Source organism: Onychomys torridus, chromosome 4 (genome assembly GCF_903995425.1).
Source record: "Onychomys torridus chromosome 4, mOncTor1.1, whole genome shotgun sequence".
Classification (NCBI taxonomy): Eukaryota; Metazoa; Chordata; class Mammalia; order Rodentia; family Cricetidae; genus Onychomys; species Onychomys torridus.
The window spans coordinates 110,242,510-110,262,447 of record NC_050446.1 but is presented as its reverse complement, the minus strand read 5'-3'; the positions used below and the strand labels follow the sequence as shown (position 1 = coordinate 110,262,447).

Here is a 19,938-nt window from a genome sequence, read left to right as displayed (position 1 = left end):
TCCTTCCCTTCTCTGGGGATTAAAGGCCACCTGTCTCCTTGTCACTCAGCTTCTAGGGGCTGCTCCTATCTCTTACTTCATGGTCCTCTTTTCATCTTCAAAGCAGCCATGGTGAGTTAGTTAAAATAAATTTCTTCTGAGACCCCAACTCACAAGCTCTCTCCAAATCCCACTCTCTGTCTTTCTTGAAATAATCATCTAAAGATTTTTATTGTTAAAAACTCAGAAGGAATATATCTTTCAGATTATCTAGAATACCACCAGTTCCAGCTCCAGGTCCTTTACCTTAAGCCAGTGGTTCTCAACCTGTGGTTCTAGACTCCTTTGTGGGGGGAGAGGCAAATGACCCTTTCACAGGGGTCACCTAAGACTGAGGGAAAACACAGATATTTATATTACAATTCATAACAGTAGCAAAATTTCAGTTACAAAGTAGTTATGAAACTAATTTTATGGTTGGGCTCACCACATGAGGAACTGTATTAAACGGTTGAGGCATTAGAAAAGTTAAGCATTCCTGTGAAGTCCTTTTTTTTTTTTTAAAGCATGACATTTGCAAATTCTAGGGATCAGGACTAAGTATCTTTGAAAGATTAGTATTCTCTGCCTACCTCCCCATACTCCCAACACCTCACTGAATGACCCCACAATCTATCTGGGGACCAAACCAGAATCCATTCTATTTACTCTCACCTCTAGCTAATGATTAAAGATCACACAAGGATACTCTGAGGTTCTTTGGGTTTTATGCTCATAGATAGTAATCTCATATCAAATGTGTCTTCAAATTTTTCAAAAGCACAATGTCCTTCCATTCAGAACTTAAAATGCTCTCACAAGGTAGGACAATGCTAGTAACATTTTGTGAAGACAAGAGGGACAGCTTTCAGCTCTGAAACAGGAAAAGGGCAAGAGGATCCTCAGGCAGCTTAATTATATACAGAAGTAAAAGAAGAGGAGAATCAAGCCATAAACAGTCTCAGCCCTCCCATGCACCCCATTACAATATATTTGATTGTGCCCAAGGGTATGCCTAAAACAATTTTGAAACCTGTAAAACAAAATCAAATTTTCTTCTATCATACAAAGCCTTCTATGAAACAATGCAAGCTCATCCCATTTCCCTCTCATATCCATCGACACCCCATTCCCCACACCAGCTTGAGACACTGAATCACACGCACTGGGTCTAAGCTTGTTTGCAGGGGGGAACATGTGTCAAAAAGACTTCCTCCCTTGAAGACACTCTGCCCCTCAGCCTGCTGCTATTTTAGACCCAAGAAATGAGTCACTGAAATTTATACCAGCTCCCTGCCCTTGGCTCCGGCTGGTCACAGAGTCTCTGCTTGCCGTGTGACACAAATTAGCAGCAGGATTTTAAGCAGTCCTCACACCTTCAAGAAAAAAGCTGTAAAGTAAATCACCTCACCATATGTTTTATTCCCAGGAACACTTCAGCAGACACAGCATTCCATATGAATGGATGAAGATTGTATTACTTAGCTCTCCAATTCCCCACAGAAAAACTTTTTCCCCCTAAACCTTTCCCCAGTTCTCCATTTTCCACCCCAGAAACAGGATTAGCCACTTTCTTCCAGAGCATGTTGCCTTTACATCTACCTGAAATGTTCCCTGTTCTGCTCCAGTGTCACAGTGGTGTATAAGAAAGTCTGGTTTGAAGTCTCCATGGGGTCACATATCCATTACTTCCGTCCTCATTGGATTCCTTATTTGGTCCCTGGGTCCTGACAGGTGGGTGTTCTTTGAACTCTACCCCTTATGGTTGCTTTTCCTTGGTATTACAATTTCAATGTGGAATGTCACCCATGGTCTCAAGGGTGTGAACACTTGTTCCCCAGCTGGGGATAGGCCTTAGGAGGAGTCTACCTGGGGGAAGAGAGTCACGGGGGTGGGGTGGTCCCCATGAGGTTTCTTTGCCGGGCCTCACTTGTTGTCCTTTCTCTTCTTTACTGTGGATGCAGTGTAACCAAGCACTACACTTACATGTCCCCACAGCTTCCCTGGCATGAAGACCTGTGCTCTCCAACTGTGAGCCAAAGTAAACCCTTCCTCCCTTTACATGCCCCTTGTTGGTACTTGATCTTAACAAGGAGAACAGTAATTAACACACTCAGTTGCCCTCATGCACAACCCTATTGCCCTCTGCTCATCTCAGAGGTTCTTAAACTTTGCATAGTTCACATTGCTCACAGACTAAAGAGCATGATGGTTCTAATTTCTTTATTAGAGAAAAAAGTATTTCAATAACAATTTCTTCATGTTACAGTTTATATTATTTTCCTTAGAAGTTTGCTACTTGATTATTAGTGATGGCCAGGAAAAGACTAAAATAGATGACTATTAAGAGTAAACACGGGTGTCATCTCCATTTAACTAAGATGTTTGGGTCTATGTTCAGGTTTTGGAATTTTACATAATGTACAAAATAGTATAACTGATGCTTCTTCACACAACATAATAAACAATGCCCACATGTGCCCCCTTTTGATGTATCCTTACACATGCATATAATGTAATATATGCATTATAAACATAAATTGGAGGGGGGGGCTGGAGTGATGGCTCAGTGGTTAAGAGCACTGACTGCTCTTCCAGAGGTCCTGAGTTCAGTTCCCAGCAACCACATGGTGGCTCACAACCATCTATAATGAGATCTGGTGCCCTCTTCTGGCCTGCAGTCAAACATCCTGTATACATAATAAATAAATAAATCTTTAAAAAAATAAACATATATTTGTTATATTTTGTCTGAACTCACAATATGTAAAAATGTCCCAGTGGGAGAGCTCAAGAGAATGAAGGAGGAAATGCAAAATAGTGGAACTATTTTGAAGCCCAACTTGGCAGTTTTTTGTGTACCTGAATATAAGACAAAGCCACTCCAATCTTAGATTTTTTTTTTTTGAGGGGGGTGTAGGGTTTCCAGACAGGGTTTCTCTGTGTAGTTTTGCATCTTTCCTGGAACTCACTCTGTAGCCCAGACTGGCCTCGAACTCACAGAGATTCTGCCTGCCTCTGCCTCGCAAGTGCTGGGATTAAAGGCATGCACCACCATCGCCTGGCCACCAATCTAAGATATTTATCCAATAGAAAAAAAAAAAAAAACAAGTAGAAATAAGATGCTTATGAGGACTTTGCTCTTAATAGCCTAAAATTGGGACTATGCATATCTATACACAAGTAAATAAATCACATATGCACCTAAGTGAGTATTTCTCAGAAATTTTATTTGAAAAACAACAAACTACCAAAACATAAGAATTGCAAAAACACAATGCCTAAAGCCAAAATCCAAACAAAAAGAATACATGAATGCATTTAGCAAAAGCAAAATGAAATCTATAAGGAATTGTCCGCAAAGCAATGTTTGACTCTCAGTGAACCGGGAGTGCTGTAAGAGCTCAAACAAGGCTTTAGGAATAAACGGAAATCTTAATATGATTACTGTGGCAGCAGTGACACTGGTGAACACATGAACTATAAAATGAACACTGATAACAGATGCATATTGTTGCATGTAAATTATCATTCCGTCGGGCTAATACTTCTAAGTGGACCAGTGAACTTTTCAGCAGATTTGGAAACAATGTTAGGAATGATATGATTTGTTATGAATATAGGCTTAATGGTTTTGATCAAATTCAGTCTGAATGATCGGGCAGGGGAAAGGAAGATAATCCTCATGTGGAGTATGATTTTTAGGTGCTGTTAGGTTTTCAGTATGTTGACACATCAATACGTACCGAAATTTCTATAATCTAATGAATGGGAAATGGGCCTGCTTGAGATGGGCATGAAATGTCAGGCTGTGCAGAGTGAGATCGGTATTTACTTTGGAATACTCCCTGGGCTTTCAGCACTGTGAGTAAACTATTCCGCTAAGAAGGACTTAGGCTACGCTGATGCAAATTCAGATTAGCATTTCCTCCACAAAATACTAAGATAACTTTGGGCAGCTTATTGAAACTGGGACTCTGACAGCACCATTGGTTGGCACTGAAAGCATTTGGAGAGCAGGGTTCATTGGAAGTCACAGGAGGCTGTGAGTGCCAGTTAGTGCATCAAATGACCAAGAGAATGAGACCTGGGTGAGGTAGACAGACCTCCCTCATGTGCCTCTGAAAGCTGACTCTGCTTCACCTCCTGTGGAGTTTTTGAAAGCAGAGATTTCATGACCCTCTCCCCAGTGTCTCTGCCCAAACAGAGTAATATCCTTTGATACAAACTCCCGAGGTGCACCTCTTACTGCTGGTTTTGGAACTGCACAGTGAAAGTCAACTATATACCTTGGTCCCAATGTCCCAGATGTAGAATGGTCATACCCATAAAATAAGTTATTATATATTCCACCAACTTATACTCTTACAATAGCAGTAAAGATGTCAAGAGGAAGTTTAGTTTCTCAGAAAGTAAGATGTTTCTTTGTAGGTAACTTCATTATTAATGAGTTTATTTCAATTCTTAGGTTACTATGCAACCTCTCTACTTCTGACCTTATTTTTGTTGCTCTTTAAGAGCAAAAGTGAAGTATACTGTGCTCTGCTGGTAAAAGACGGAGTCACGGTTCAAACTGTATTTCATTTTCCATTGTCAAACCTAAGAGAATCCTGAGGGAAAATTAGAAGGCAAAAAGACGAGACTTCGTAAAAGCCTGAAAAACAAGAAAGAAATGCACAGTTCAGAAGAGAAGCAGAAAGCCTTTGAGGAAAGGAGAGAGAATATGGAGACATAGCCATGAAGCAAGAGGAGGAAGAGAAGTGGGTGAATAAAAGTTTGTTTCAGGTTGAAAAAACCACATGGTCAAATGGGCTTGAAACATGAAACACTGCCAAGAAAATGGAAGGGAAGAGGGGGAAGAAGGGGTTATCAAGCTAAAAAAGAAGACCTATTTGTTGTTTGTGGTCTTTAAATGGAGGATTTAACAAAAGATACAACAATATGTGATGTTCTGTGAAAATGGAGAAAATCCCATTTAATATAATTCTGTTAGCTGCTGGGTGAAAGCCAACTCAAGTGGAACCGGGCTCAAAACCTGAAGGGGTCAGACATTTCTCCACAGATGACAGGAAGAGAGGATGGTGAGTGAAATTATATCCCTCTGCCCCAACCTGCCTCCAACAACCACACCTGAATTCATGGAACGTATGAGTATGTCATCTTACAGCAAAGGAAGACTCTTCACACATGACTAAATGATGGCTTTTAAGGTAGGGGAGTGGATTGGGGATTTGGCTCAGTGGTAGAGCGCTTGCCTAGCAAGGCCCTGGGTTCGATCCTCAGGTCAAAAAAAATTAGGGGAGTGATCCTCCATTATCTAGTTGGGCCACTGTGATCACAGGGGTCCTGAAAACAAATACAAATGAAAGGGAAGGCAGGCCATGCAAGGACTCAAGGGGTGGAAGTGAAGGCAGGTGACATAGGCAGGAGCTCCAGAGACCTGGAGAGAGAGCTGCTTCTCCCTTTGAACCTCTAGAAAAGACACAGTCATGCAGGCCTATTTTAGAGCGCTGAGCTCCGGAACTGTAAAGGTAGTGCTGGGGTTTCTTTTCAGTGACTATCATAAAATACTTGGACAAAGGCAACTGGGTTTATTTTATCTCACAGTTCCAGGCACAGTTAGTTCACTGTGGGGAGGACGTCAAGGTGGTAGGAGCTTGAAGCAACTGGTCACATCACATCCACTGGAAATCAGGAAACGGAGGGGCAAGTGAATGGATCGCTTCTAGCACTCAGTTTGTTTTCTGCATTTTATACAGCCGAGGTGCTCCTGCCTAGGGAATGTTCCCACCCACAGTTAAGAAGAGTCTTCTCACAGCAATTCATTGTAATCACGATAACCCCCATAGGCACGTCCAGAGGCCCAACTCCCAGGAGCTTCCTCTATCAAGCTGACAACACTGAGCACCAGTTTATGACAATTTCTTATGGCATCAGTAGCCAACTGATACATGAATTTTACAGTTGGGTGTAACTGAAGAGCACTGTAGCCCAAGAGAACTTCTATCTGTGCTTTGCTGGTGCATCTAATTGACTAGAGGATGAGTTACAGCTGTTTGTACAAAACTGGAAGCTGGTCCCCTAAACAAAGACCGCTGTGATTTGTTTCCTTTACTGGGTAAGCCCCTCATGTGATTCATACCAACTAAGGAACAAAAGACAGATAAATCAGTAGGATGGCTTCTTCTGACTCACTTTTCCTCTCCCAAAATACCTGGCTGAAGCCAAGTGCTCAGCTGTGGACAGAGTGCCTGCATTTCTGGACTGGATTCGCTGCAAGCAAATGTGCTCCATCACCTGTTCCCAAGCTGTGGGGAAGCTGAAGGTCGGTGTCAGATTTTTCTTACACTCTAAATCACCAGTGCAGCCAGTCAGCTTTATACAGCATTGTGGAATTTATTTTAGAAAATCACCGAGTTCTTGCAGCTGGAAGGGATTATTAAAGTGCTAAATGTTAAGACTATTACTGAAACATGGCCAGACACATGGAAATAAGTTTGAAAAAAATGAAGAGAAAAATAAAACTGGAAAAAAAAAGAAACCTTTGATATAACCCTTCTGTTAATTCTATTCTTAAGGCAAAGGATAGAAGAAATTGGAGTTATCTCATTTACAAAGACAAGTGGCTTCTCTCCCTATTGAGAAAACTGGCCAACAGTTGTTGCTAAAAGGTGGTTTTCCAACACACTACACAAGGAAAAGTTAGCGGGGGAAGAAGGGAGGGAAGAGAGAGTTCTTGCACACAGGAATTTACAATATTGCTGAGAAGGTATGGAGGTCAAAGTTAGTTTATATAATAATTAGAGAGTAATTAACAGTCAATACCTGCACTGAAGAATGATGCTAACAGAATACAACACTAACACAAGATATCCCAAAAAGAGCAAAAGGAATTGCATTAATAGCAGTTAGGAAAGATTAGGAATGGTTAGGATCTAGGGTAAACCTTCAAAGACAAGTGGGGTGTACACAGGAAAGGGGAAGGGGATCCATTCTCCACTTGCTCAGCAGAGAATCAACTTAGGGACTTCTCCCATCTTAGAACCTTGAATTTTTAGTTGAGGCTGAAAATATCAAAGAGGCATAAATCATGGGTCTTTGTTCAATAGAATTTATAGCCCACTCAAACACATAAAAACAAGAGAGAAGATTAATCGCCATTTCTTTCTGTTCCATTGGGGCTCAAAATTAGAAAAGAAAGTCAATGGTCACCATTTCCCATAATTCTCTACTTCAGATGACATAAGACATGAATATACAAATGAAGGCAGCTGCAGCCTCTGAGAACATCATTAAATATTTAAATAATGATACATATCAGATACTGCTGTAAATACAGTAGAAAGCACAGGATTTATCACCTAAATTTATTTGTCAGAAAACATGAGTTTGTGAGTTATTTTCTCAGACCTAGCCACAGGGAGTACTGATGGAAACTGCTCTCAGGGAAAAGTAACAATAAATTAAGAACTTGGTAGATAGACACATGCAGATTTTCCTGCCATATAGGTAGCTAACACTGCTCTAAAAAGAAAAGTAGTTAGTCTCTGGGTTTAAAGAAAAAATTTAATGAGTAACTACTGAGTGTTTGGTCAGTTTGGATGTATAAGGAAAACCTGTTTACTTTTAGAATCTGGCAGGAAATCTCTTTGCCTTTCTAAGTAAAATAATAAACTTTTTAGGAGATAAGGCAGTTTTGAAATATCACTATAAACACCTACATAGTACCCTGAGAAAAAAGTCAAAGGACCAAGCCTCAGTGTGCAGTGGATTTTTCTTACTGAAAGGAGCTGAATCAACCCCGTTCTTGGGTCCATATACACCAATAAAGCAGATAGTGGCTGTTGGAGGAACTGTATGGCTTTATCCATGATTAGACTCATTTTCCCCCAAGGGTGCTAAAAACATTCAGGTAAAGGAGTCACCCTGCCCGCCCACACCCTCACCCCACCAAACAACGGAGCCTTAGGACTCTTATAAAATGGAATTTGAGCACTTTAAAGTCCCTAAGTAACTTAATTGTGCCAACATTGTCTTCCCTTTGGCCATGGCCTTTCTGAAACTGTGGGCACCTGGCATTTCTAATGAGTTCTTTTGTAGATAGCTGAGGATTTACACAGATTTCTGTCCAAGTGTATTTGTGGACTTTCACTTGGCAGACACAAATGTAACATGCCACTACATAAGACTGCCACAGAAGCCGAGCTCCTACTTGTGATAAGGTTCTAAGAGTCGACTTACATTCTAGGCTGTTCCAAGAGGTGAATGTACCTACTAGAAACTTCACAGGAAGGAGGCAGTGACCTGTGTGTTTTTCCTTTCTTTCCAGGGACACCAACTGATAGCTCAAGAGAACATGGTTACCACCCAGGCCTTCCCATTAATATTTTATTAACTCATCAATTATTTTGCATAATTTAAGAACCAATAAAGTCACTATCTTCCAAATTACTGCATGTTTGAAATTTTCATACACAATGCTGAGAGAGGAAATATGAAATGTATTAATTACTAAAGAGTCTGAGTGTTACTCCAATTCCCGACTGCCGGCTCCTTTTCCTTCCAGAGTTCACAGCTACCTAGTGAGAGCATTTAAAGTTGAAAGCTCACAGCACAAATAAAAAAAGTTGAGACTTGGAGGGAGATTTTGTTTCGAATACAAATCAACTGTCCCAAACTTGCTGATTGCATTGGAAAATTGTGCGTTGTGCAGGAGGAAAAAAGTAGCTTGCCACAGGCAAAGTCTCTGTGTTTAAATTCCCTGAGAGCTGAAGTGCAGCACCTGCAAGCCAGTCTTCCCAGAGTAGATTCTGAAGTGTCAGGTGTTGAACACAAATCAAACAACACATAAAAAGGGCTCCCGGTGCGTAGGACATAATACGAGGGGGAAACAGAGGTAGTGGATGAGCACTTGGTGGTGGCCATGGTGAGAGCAACAGGCGAGTTGATCTGAGCGTCAGGTTAGGTCACCAAAACTGACAACTGCTGAGAAGGACGGCTATGAGTTCCATCTCCCTGGTCCCATTACTCACAAAGCTTGGCGCTGACAGTAGTTACTTCACCTCCATCATATTCACAGGCACTTGTTAACAACTACCATAATTTCCTAGTGTGGAGTAGGCAGTGTCTGTGAAATTAAGAATAACACGCTATGCAATTATCTTCTTTCATGGTATAGTTTCTTGCTGGGAAAAGTGGGGTCCCTGGACTGGCATCAGCATCACCCTACGCCTCACCTTTACCTGTGGTAACAGAGAAGCAGCGGAGTGAACTGCCAACAAGTCTGCAGGAAAATCCTCTCTAACAAGTCCTCTCTACAACAGCTTTATCTGCAGACAGGATGATAAAAACAGGTAAGCATTATTAAGCCTTGCCCACTTGTCTCCTGCATGGTCTTCTCTAGCGACTGCTATTGCTCTATGTGTCTGTCTTAGCCTCCAAACCCTTAGAGAAGGTTGCAAAAAATAAACCGTCACTGAACGAATCTGTCTTGAAAATCTCAATCTCAGACACTGCAATGAGTCTGGCAACATTCTGTGTTATCTGCCAAGTTCAAATCCTTTGCATATAATTGCTCTCTAACATATAATTGTATACAATGTTTCTCCAACAGGAAAATTCACTGACATTCTCAGGCCACCGTCCCTTTCCAGCTTTAATATGCAGTTGAAAACGTTCTTCCAAGCACCTTAAAAACACTCTCACAATGTTGTGCTTGATCCACATATAAATTGAGGGGGGGGAGCTTATTTTGATCACATTTTGTTTATGTGAAACAATACAACAAAGTCTTTTTTTAATCAAGCAACTTTATGAGGTTAATCATAAAGCTAAAGGATTTACCTTTTAGAATGCACATGCTTTCCAAGATTCTAAGTTCTTACTAATTAATAACACAAAGGATGACACATGAAATTCTTTTCTAACACCATCTGGTGCTAATTATTCTATATGATATTTAACTTTTATACCTCAACATCACTCCTTCATTCATGAATATGTATGACTTCCGTGAAAAACATTTTGTACAATAACCAAGTCTCTAAGACAATGAATAAATATATTTTCAAGATGATACAAAGTCTATTTTCATTATTCTTACTCAAGAGACTTAAAAAAACATATCTCTTAATTAAACCAAAAATTTGGGTAACTGAATTAAAATACTGGATACTACCCCATCCCTTCATTAATTAGGAGCAATAGACAAAAATAAACCTGCTTTTTGTGGTCATTCCTGCCTATGAAAGTTACTTCATGTTGCCTGAGCTTTCTTGTATTGCACTAACATATTCACAGGAAGCATTATGAAGACAGAAATCAATTTTTAACAATAGGCCTTATTTCTCAGAGTAGTTTTATATTCACAACAAAATTCGGCACCAAGTATAGATATTTCCCATATGCCCCCATGGCTGCATACATAGTATTCAATAATAAACATAAAAATCCCATCAGTCAAGCAAAGGGCATCCATGAACACCTTATAGGAAAAGCTACGGGAGTTACAGTCAAACTTAGGGAAATTTCATGACAAGAAATAATAAATCTATATCAGATTAATGCCAGAAATACACAATGATAGTACTTAATACTTCGCTAAAAATCTGTCATAAATATCTCTCATTAGAAATCAAAGAAAAACAACCCACAATCACATACTCTGTGAAGTTTGGGTGGCTCGTGCCATCAAAAACCACAGCATCTACTTGCACCTGCTCATCAGAAGAGCACAGGATAATTTACCAAGCTGCTCCCATACCGTCTTCCCACAGTACCACTCTTCACACCCTGTCTTACCTGAAAAGGAATAGGCTTCACCCAGTCATAAATGGGCTTCTGGGAGCATGCCTGAGGCAGGTGCAGCACCCAGGGCAGTCAGAATTCAGAACAAGTGCCCTCCAGAACAGGAAGAAGGGGCAGGAGGAGCCTTGGATGAGCAAGCCCACACAGGCAGCCACAGCAACAGGGAACAAAAAAGTCCCACCCCTTGGTTGGTCACAGAGTGAGAGGCTGGGCAAACACTGTCCTTGGCCACAACCAGCCAGCCAGATGAGTAGCTGAGAGGGACTCTTTCAACTATTCTAAGCGGAACAGCAAACAGAGCAAATGCTTTTTACAGGCTGACTGCCGAGGAACACTGCCTGGGAAGGAGTGAGCAGCCAGGAACAGAACCAGAAGTGCCTTTTGAGGAGAAACTGGTGTCCATTACAAGAGGAAATTTGAAAACTACATCTGCATTCTTTAAAAAAAAAAAATCTAGTCATTCTACACTGAAGGCTACCCAGAACTCAAGATCTAGCCCTAAAGGAAAGAAGGGTACAGTGAAGAACTGGGGCAATTGGGTGACTTCTCCGAAGCTGTTCAGAATCTCTCTGAACTGTCTGCCACTCTTCCATCTGGTCCCTCCTTTCAGGGCCGGGAGGGGACAAGAAAGGGCAGGAAACTTTTGAGCTCATAAGTGCCTAGTAATGAAGAGATAAAGAGAAATAGAATTAACTTTCCTGCATGAATGGTAAACTCTTGAAGCTTTTCACCCTGTAAGTAAATCTCAGGAGTACAAGTCTATGTCAGATTAACATGCTAATGCACACACATACAAGTCCCCAGATGTGCCCATCCACAACAAAAGTTTCAGTATTACCAAATAATACAAAATGTGTAATAATATTCCAGGTAAAATTTTAGGATAATCAACCTATACAAATATATGGATTTCTATATTGTAATATTTCTTGAGTGTGATAATTTCATATTACTGATGAATCCATTAGATGGCGAGTTACATACTTTATCTCCCAGACTTATTTAATCACAGGACTCTTTATTTGAGAATATCCAGGGAGAACTCTATTTTACAACACCAATTTGGGAAAATGCTTATAACTCTAGATTCCATTTGCTAACTTTTAGTTCACCAAGCTCACGCTGTGATAAATTCCAAATCATTTAGAAAAGTCACTGAATTAGTTCCCTCAGATGTCCCAACTTGCAATAATATCTCTGAAATAACAGTATGGTCAGTTTCCACATTTTCAATACTTCAAAGCCTGAGTGTTTTCCCCCCAAAATGCAGGCATATGAAAAGCAAGCATAATGTACAGATGTTCGATGGCTATCATACTGTGCAGATGTTCAATGACTATCATACTGTACAGAAGTTTGATGACTACTGTCTGAGCAGCCTGCCAAATTAATTGACAAACCATGTGTCATACACAGCTTAAGGGATTATTTTACTCACAGTTGAGAGTTCAATCACAGCAGGAAAGTCACGTGACAGTAACTGGGGGTAGCCAGTCCCACTGTGTCCACCATCAGGAAGAACAGAGCAATGAATGGTGATGTCCACTTCGCTTCCTCCTTTTTTTTGCTTTCAAGACCCAAGCATAGGGAATGGAGCATGGGTCTTGCAACCTCAATCAACCACATCTAGATAGTCCCCCACAGGCACAGCCAGAGGCTTGTCTCCTAGGTCACTCTAGATCCTGTCAAATTGATACTAAATAATAACTATCACAACTACCAACAACATTACAAGGTCAAATTCGAAAGGTAACATGGCATCCACCCACAAAAATTTGCATATCTGTTTGGAAACTCTGCAGCTGCCACAGTGGGCAGGAGGTAGACTTATGATAATCTGTTATCCTCAAACACTGATGGTTAAATGTCCATCTAAACACAATACCCTTTGCATCCATGTGTACACATTCCAACCTCTCCCATACTGGAGGACTCAAAGCTAAGACACTGAATTCCAGCCCTAGCACCATTCTATTTTCATTAAATAATAATAATAAAATGGCTCAGCAGTTAAGAAAACACACCACTTGCATAGAGGACCCAGGCTCAGCTCCTAGTACCTATATGGCAGTTCACAGCCACCTTTAATTCCAATTCCAAGGAATCTGATGGCCTCTTCTGACCTTCCAGGGCACTAGGTACACATATGACAAACATATATTCAAACAGGCAAAACATGCAAACATCAAATAAATAAATAAATAAATAAATAAATAAATAAATATAAAAGATTGAAAACTTTCCAAGCCCAGTTGTACTCTTCTAATTTTCTAACAAGAGCACATGCAATAAACTCAACTATTGAAATGTATTTTTATACACTAATCCACCACCAAAAATGAAAAGTCAAATGTGAAGCACCACAACTTCTCTATCCGATAGAGAAGTTCAGTGATATGTATAGACTTTAGGTCTGGATAATTTTCTTAATAATGAATTTTATTTTAAAATTAAAACCTGTCTTTTTGATTTTCTGAGACAAATATTACATCACTATTTCACAAATATATAGCTTCTAGAATAGAGTAATAAACTGTTCTATTTGAAAAATGCTACTAGATATTGAAAATAATGGTTTTATTTTAAAAAATGATTCAGGGGCTGGAGAGATGGCTCAGCTGTTAAGAGCATCTGGCTGCTCTTCCAGAGGTCCTGAGTTCAATTCCCAGCAGCCACATGGTGACTCACAACCATCTGAAATGAGATCTGGCGCCCTCTTCTGGTGTGCAGGGATACATGCAAGCAGAACACTGTATACATAATAAATAAATAAATCTTAAAAATATGACTTAGTAAGAAAAGACAGAAAGAAATGCTGAACATTAGGGGATAAGGAGGAGCCGAATGCAAGTGACGCAACATCATGAAAAAGGATCTAGAGCTAATTGTTTTTCTAGTTCTAAGTCTGTCACGAATCTTTTGATTTTGATGGCAGATAAGTGTATAAAATATACTTGATATTAAAAGTATAAAAATATCACATTAGTGATGTTGCAAACTTCCATTCTGAATGCCTATTCTAACTGTATAGAAGTTCACTGAGTAGCATGGACTTTTGGTCTAGTTAATATCGGTGTATGATGCATTCATTTATTTGCAAGGGTATTTATAATAAAGTTTATAAGATTAAATTATGTATATTTAATGTACACGTTAATAAATAAAATTTAAATGTAAAATTAAAAAGAAATGATTAGGGAAGATACAGGATGTTGAGCTAGCAGCCTAAGAATTTCCCAGAATCTTAGTCATTGTTTTTAATCTGTAAAGTAGAACTAAAACCACTTTCCTCGCAAGGGCACAGGAGAATCAAAAGAAAAACAGAATCCAAAGCTTGGGATGTACAGAAAGCATGCCCGGCAGTGCGCTAGCATACTGAGACATGCTCTCAGCCTGCTTTCTGAGGGCACCCAGCTGAATAAAGAGGAGGTCACACACAGTCACTCTTTATTATGAAGATACACCTGAGTCCCATTAGACTGGATATAAACCAGGACAGTGTTAAAACTCCTTGTGAAAGTACATGAGTTCACTCAGAATGTTCAGGCCGCAGAAGGTGCCAAAGCAACAATATCCCCTGTTGTGTTTCAGGTTGTATCTACTCCTATCTCTCTCTGTCTAGAAGGCCAGGTCACCAGTTCCCAGCTAATAAGTGGGTGACCCCTCCCTCCTAGTTCCCAGTAGCCATGGGATTCTTCACCCTATTGATGCATTTTCTTGCTCTCCTTGTTTTGTATTTTCTCTTGCTCTGGCCTTAGCAACATAATGTATTTAAATATGAACCGGAAGCCTAAGATCTATGGTATTCTGAGCATAATAAAAGCATTATCTATCTTGCCAATATGAAAAATGAGGAACATGATCAAGTGATTGGAGAAGAGGGAAGTGTGGGAGCAGAGTGCTATCTTCATCTCATATCTTGGCATCAATAAATACTTGCTAAGGCTAATAAAATCTATAAATAAAGGATTTTTTTGCTGCTCACATTTATAACCATTTGCTACCACACACACAAAAAAAATCCTGGAAACTAAAAACACAATATAAACAAATTAGAGGAAAAACAGAAATAGAAAAGAGGCTACTGACTAATTGGGAAATAGCATCAAAGTGGGAGCCAGCTTTGTTTACCTGGGCCTCAGCCTCTCTGTTACACCGGAGGAATCTCTGCCTTGCCCTTCACCTTGCAAAACCTCTACTGTAGGGATTCTAAGAAAGTTTCTTTGTTTTTGTTTTTGTTTTGTTTTGTTTTGTTTTTTCCTAGACTGTGTCTCACTATTTAGCCCTGGCTGTCCTTAAACTCACGCTGTAGACCAGGTTGATCTCGAACTCACAGAGATCAGCCTCCCTTGTCTCCCAAGTAGTGGGATTAAAGGAGTGTGCCATTACACCCAGCGGATAGAGTGATTCTGATTTCTGAGTATCACCTATTTTGGCTGATATTCCTCAGAGGTTTAATACCAGCGTTTAAGCCACTTCCTTCATACACTTAAGATTTTTACCGCACTCACCTTCTTCTTCAGTTTCAGGAAGAAACTAGATACCTTCACACAGAATCTCTTCACAAAAACCTCCACTGTCCAAGTGTTCATTTTCCTGTTTCCTGCACAGGCTAGTGTTAAACTCATAATGTAGCTAACATAGCTAACTAGCCTCTCCCTCTGCAGTGCTGGAAGTGCAGGCCTGTGGCCACGCCCACTCTTCCATGCCTTATTGTCTTTGCCTTGCCTCCCTCTGGTATCTACTTACTTCTGGTTTCTGATCCTAAGCAGCTGGGCACAGCCTAGAGATGATCATTTCCCACAGATCTCCCAGCTCTGTTTGGTGATACCAGTCTGGTAACTAGTAACTTGAAACTGGCTGTGGCAGTGAAAATTCCACCAAAGAAACTGGCAGTATACCACTGTAAAGGCTGGTTCATCCGCCAAGATACAGAGACAACAGCTGTTGATAGAGTGGTGTGTAAAGTAAGAGTGCATGCATCTTTTCCCCTAGGGACAATTCATCCTTTAGGCTTTTAAATAGTAAACTGATTCGTAGGGTTTAACTTCCTTGACACTGCACTTCCACAAGACACACCAGGGTTATTATAAACACTGCAGGGCCTGTGAGCACAAACGAGGCTGTGTTTCTAGAGTGAACACCATTCTCCCCAGCTCTCTTGGATGTATGCACATAGCATGTTTGCCTAGTAGCTCTAGCTAGCACATCTAACTTGATTTCCGCTATTCTCATTACTGGGAAACTTGAGAAAGCATAAGCATATTTATCTATTGTAACATAATAAATAAAACCTTTTAAAGATGCAGATGCAATCACATCTCTGCCTCTTCTACTTCTTTTTCCTCTTATCTCAAATACACACACACAAAATTAAAAAATAATAATAATCACATTATGTTTCTCTAGCTCCCAGCTGTCTATAGATTAAAAATAAAAACAGTTATTTAATGGTGCCCTTGATCCCTTCAACTTTTCAAGGGTCAGTTCTAAAACTGGCATCCAGTATAGTCAAAGTCAACTCAGTGGGACTGGAAAGAAAGAATAAATTATCAGAAAATATTATTGTACAGCAGGGCAAAGTCAGATTAATAAGAACAGCCAACTTGTCTACCTGAGCCATCTACCTAATGACCATGAAACAAAACTATTCTACAGAAGGGAAAATGAGCATACCAAAAAAATTATCAAGCACATCAGGATCATCTGAGATGATATTACCACCAATGTCACTCTAATTCTTTTCGATAAATGTTCCAAACATTTCACTGAATCACTAGATAGTAGTGTTACTAAATTCCACCAATAACATCATTACAGAAATCTGTTTCACTGATGATTGTCAGTAAAGAGAGGGAAATCATTAGCTTTAAAGAACAGAGACCACAGGACAATAAAAAAATCTTCCTAAATTCTCTTATCTAGGGTTTGGGGAGGGGAAGGGGTTCAAGACAAGGTTTCTCTGTATATCCATGGCTGTCTGGAACTCCCTCCATAGAACAGGCTGGCCTCAAACTTGGAGATCCACCTGCCTCTGCCTCCTGGGATTAAAGGTTACCTAGTTGTTTTTAATAGATTTATTTTCAACTTTATTTATGTGTGTATCTGTGTGTGCAGGTGCCCTTGGAAGCCAGAAGAAGGTGTCGATTCCCCTGCAACTGGAGCTGTAGGCAGCTGTGAGTCACCTGACAGGAGTGCTGGGAACTGAACTCCGGTCCTCTGTAAGAGCAGCAAGTGTTCTTGACCTCTGCACCAGTTCTCTAGCTCCCACCTAAACACTTTACTGTACTCCAATAAAAGCATGCAGTGCTCAACAGAAGCAATGTTGGGTGCTGTTCAGAAGGCTGGAGCTAACTTTTATTTCTTCATTTGAATCACTAAAGTAAAGTTTATTTTTCAGAACACAACTTTTGGATTAGCAATGCGTTGTGCTGGAAGTCAAATTTTGCTGTCACCTGTCACATGCTGGCAATCAACAGCTCACAGCTTAAAGATAAGCCCACAACACTAATATATAAGTTATGAGCATTGAACTAGAATCAGACCAACTTTGGTTGGAATCAAAGAGATTTAACTTTCAACAAGACAGGATCCTTCTACTGTTCAGTGTTCTCATTTCTACAATAGAGACAAAAACTATCTACTTCAAAGGATCACTAGAAGGAATACTAAGAAATTCTATGAAAAGGACACAGTGAACTATTTAGTATACAGTAAGCACTCTCTAAGGTGGGACAATTCACTGCCGCTCAGTACTAGACTGTGGCACATGATGTCCACGAATCAGCTCAACTACACAGGCATTCATGGTGGTACCTTGAAATGACAGCAGTTTAAACAAGAGCATCTCCATCTGCAAGCTGTACACAAACCACTGGAGGACATTGTTAGGGGTGTCAGGGGCTTCTGGTGGGGCCTAAAGCCCTGCATGTCTAATAATCTCTTAGAGGACACAGATAATGGGCCAGGCACTGCATCTAAGCATCAGCTATCCAACAGTGTATTCTTCCACCCCCACTTCTCTGGCAAGTCCAAGCATGCTAAACAATGTTTTGACCTTGAGTCTATCATTCAACAAAACTAGAACTCTTGGTCAAACTATGGACCACTTAAGATAACTACTAAACAGAGAATATAATCATAAGAAAGTCCAGGAACCTATAGAAAGAATTTAAGCTTTCAAATTAAATAGGCCCAGCTTCAAACTCTAGCTGCTGGACCACTATTTGGTTACATGACTTTGGATTGCTTGTGGAACTTACCAGTTTAAGTTTCCTTATTTGTAAATTGCCAATGTAATCTACCTAAAAATGTAAGGTATTTCAAATAAAAATATGCATTTTTAAAGACAGAGTTTCACTTTCTATACCAAGCTTTCCTGGAATTTATTACGGTTTTCCCGCTTCTACCTCCTGAATGCTAAGATTATAGGCTCCTTCATTATACCCAGCTAATAAGACATACCTTAGAAAAATTAATATTAATGTTAATATGCATGTATTCCCATGGGCTGACACACAGTATGCAACAGAGCTGCCTTTCCGACTCAAGTGTTTAATCACTTACTAACATAGACCTGGCATGTTGTTGACATTCAGCTCAGAGGACTTCCTCTCCAGCAAACCATCTGAAGACAGGCCACAACTGAAAGTTCTTTTCATACTATTTCAAGTTGCCACATTAGTGATTTCCCAAGAGAAGGAATCTGATTTCCTCGTATACCTAATCATCAACACCTATAGAATAGATGCAAGCTGTCATTCACACAGCCCCTCTCTATACTGCAAACCTCACAGGCTTCTCCTCCCACACATATAAAAGAGAAAAAAAAAACAAACAAAAACAGAAGTCATCTCCATCATGGTCTTGAAACCAGACTACAAAATTATTTTCTCAATTAGCAAAATGTTATTATAAGAAATCAGCCTGGGACAAGCTGGTGCAGTGACCAGGGTATTTGCCACCAAGTCTGTAAGCATCTCACAGATGACCTGAATTCACTCCCTGGAACCCACATGATGGACAGATGGAACCACCTCCCTCAAGTTGTCCTGCACACATCTGTGCAGATATGCACACATATACATTCACACAAATAAATAAAAAGAAATTTGCCACTATTCCCGTAACAATAATTCTCTATGTTCTTTCTCACTTCTAAGAGCCTAAACGATTTCTATTTTTATTATTTTTAAAAATTATGTATATGCACATGAGTTTGTGTGTGTCTTTGAGCTGTTGTTACACTCTATCTGACATGGTTGCTGGGAACTGAACTTTGTTCCTCTGCAAGAGTAGTATGTCCTCTTTGCTGCTGAGCCGTCTCCCTAGTTTCTAGATGCTGTTTAGGTACCTGCAAAACACACACACACACTTTGTGGGGTTTTTCTCCTTAAAAAAGAAATTAAATTCTTCCAAACATCAGTTGCATAATTTGTTCAATGTGAATTTGCTGTGCCCACTATGTACTGGCACTCTACCAGATACCAGTATACACTAGAGAATAAACAGATTATGTCTGTGCCCTCGATGATCTCACTACTTAAAACAGCTCCCACCTCATGGCCAAAGCAAGACACATTGCCGACTAGCTCTGATCCAAAACCTAGCCCTAGCACAGCAGACACTGTAAGCCACCTCTAAATAAACGTTGTACAGAGAATTGACACGGTCATAATCCCTTCCTCGGCACTCAAAAGGCAACAGACAAAACCTGCCAACAAAGTAGTGTGGAATGTACCACCAAATGGTGCTATAACCAGCATACCCCACTCCCAGGATACAGTGGAGCAGCAGCCCTTGTGATATGGAGCCTGTGATAGCTTTAGTATATATACACAGTCAACGAATCTTCTTGGAAATATGACCACCTTTTCTTCCCAACCATGAGCTACTTGGCAGGCCTAAGACCTATCAAAAGCTTCCTGATGTTCACCAGCATACTAAACAGATGGTGGGATTCATCTGACCTGTATGCAAGCCATACTTAACATCTTGCTACCTGCTTACAGCTATAATAGAAAATATTGATACTGAATATTTACCTATAACCTTGGAAATAGGAACACTAAGCGAGAAAGAAGTCAGTTTTATTCACCATCTTTAACTGTTTAA

The 19,938-nt window shown here is 40.1% G+C and overlaps 1 protein-coding gene across 13 annotated transcripts in view; it reads right to left on the bottom strand.

Moving 5' to 3' along the window:
• The window catches only part of Plcb4 (phospholipase C beta 4), a 378,383-nt gene that overhangs the window by 258,933 nt on the left and 99,512 nt on the right, over nt 1-19,938 (bottom strand). The window contains exon 1 of one of the 13 annotated variants that reach the window (XM_036183214.1): nt 10,819-10,835. The exons of the other annotated variants lie outside the window; for them this stretch is intronic. The gene's annotated coding sequence lies outside the window, so the exon portion shown is untranslated. Of the gene's footprint in view, nt 1-10,818; nt 10,836-19,938 lie in introns of those variants that run through there. 13 annotated transcript variants of the gene reach the window in all.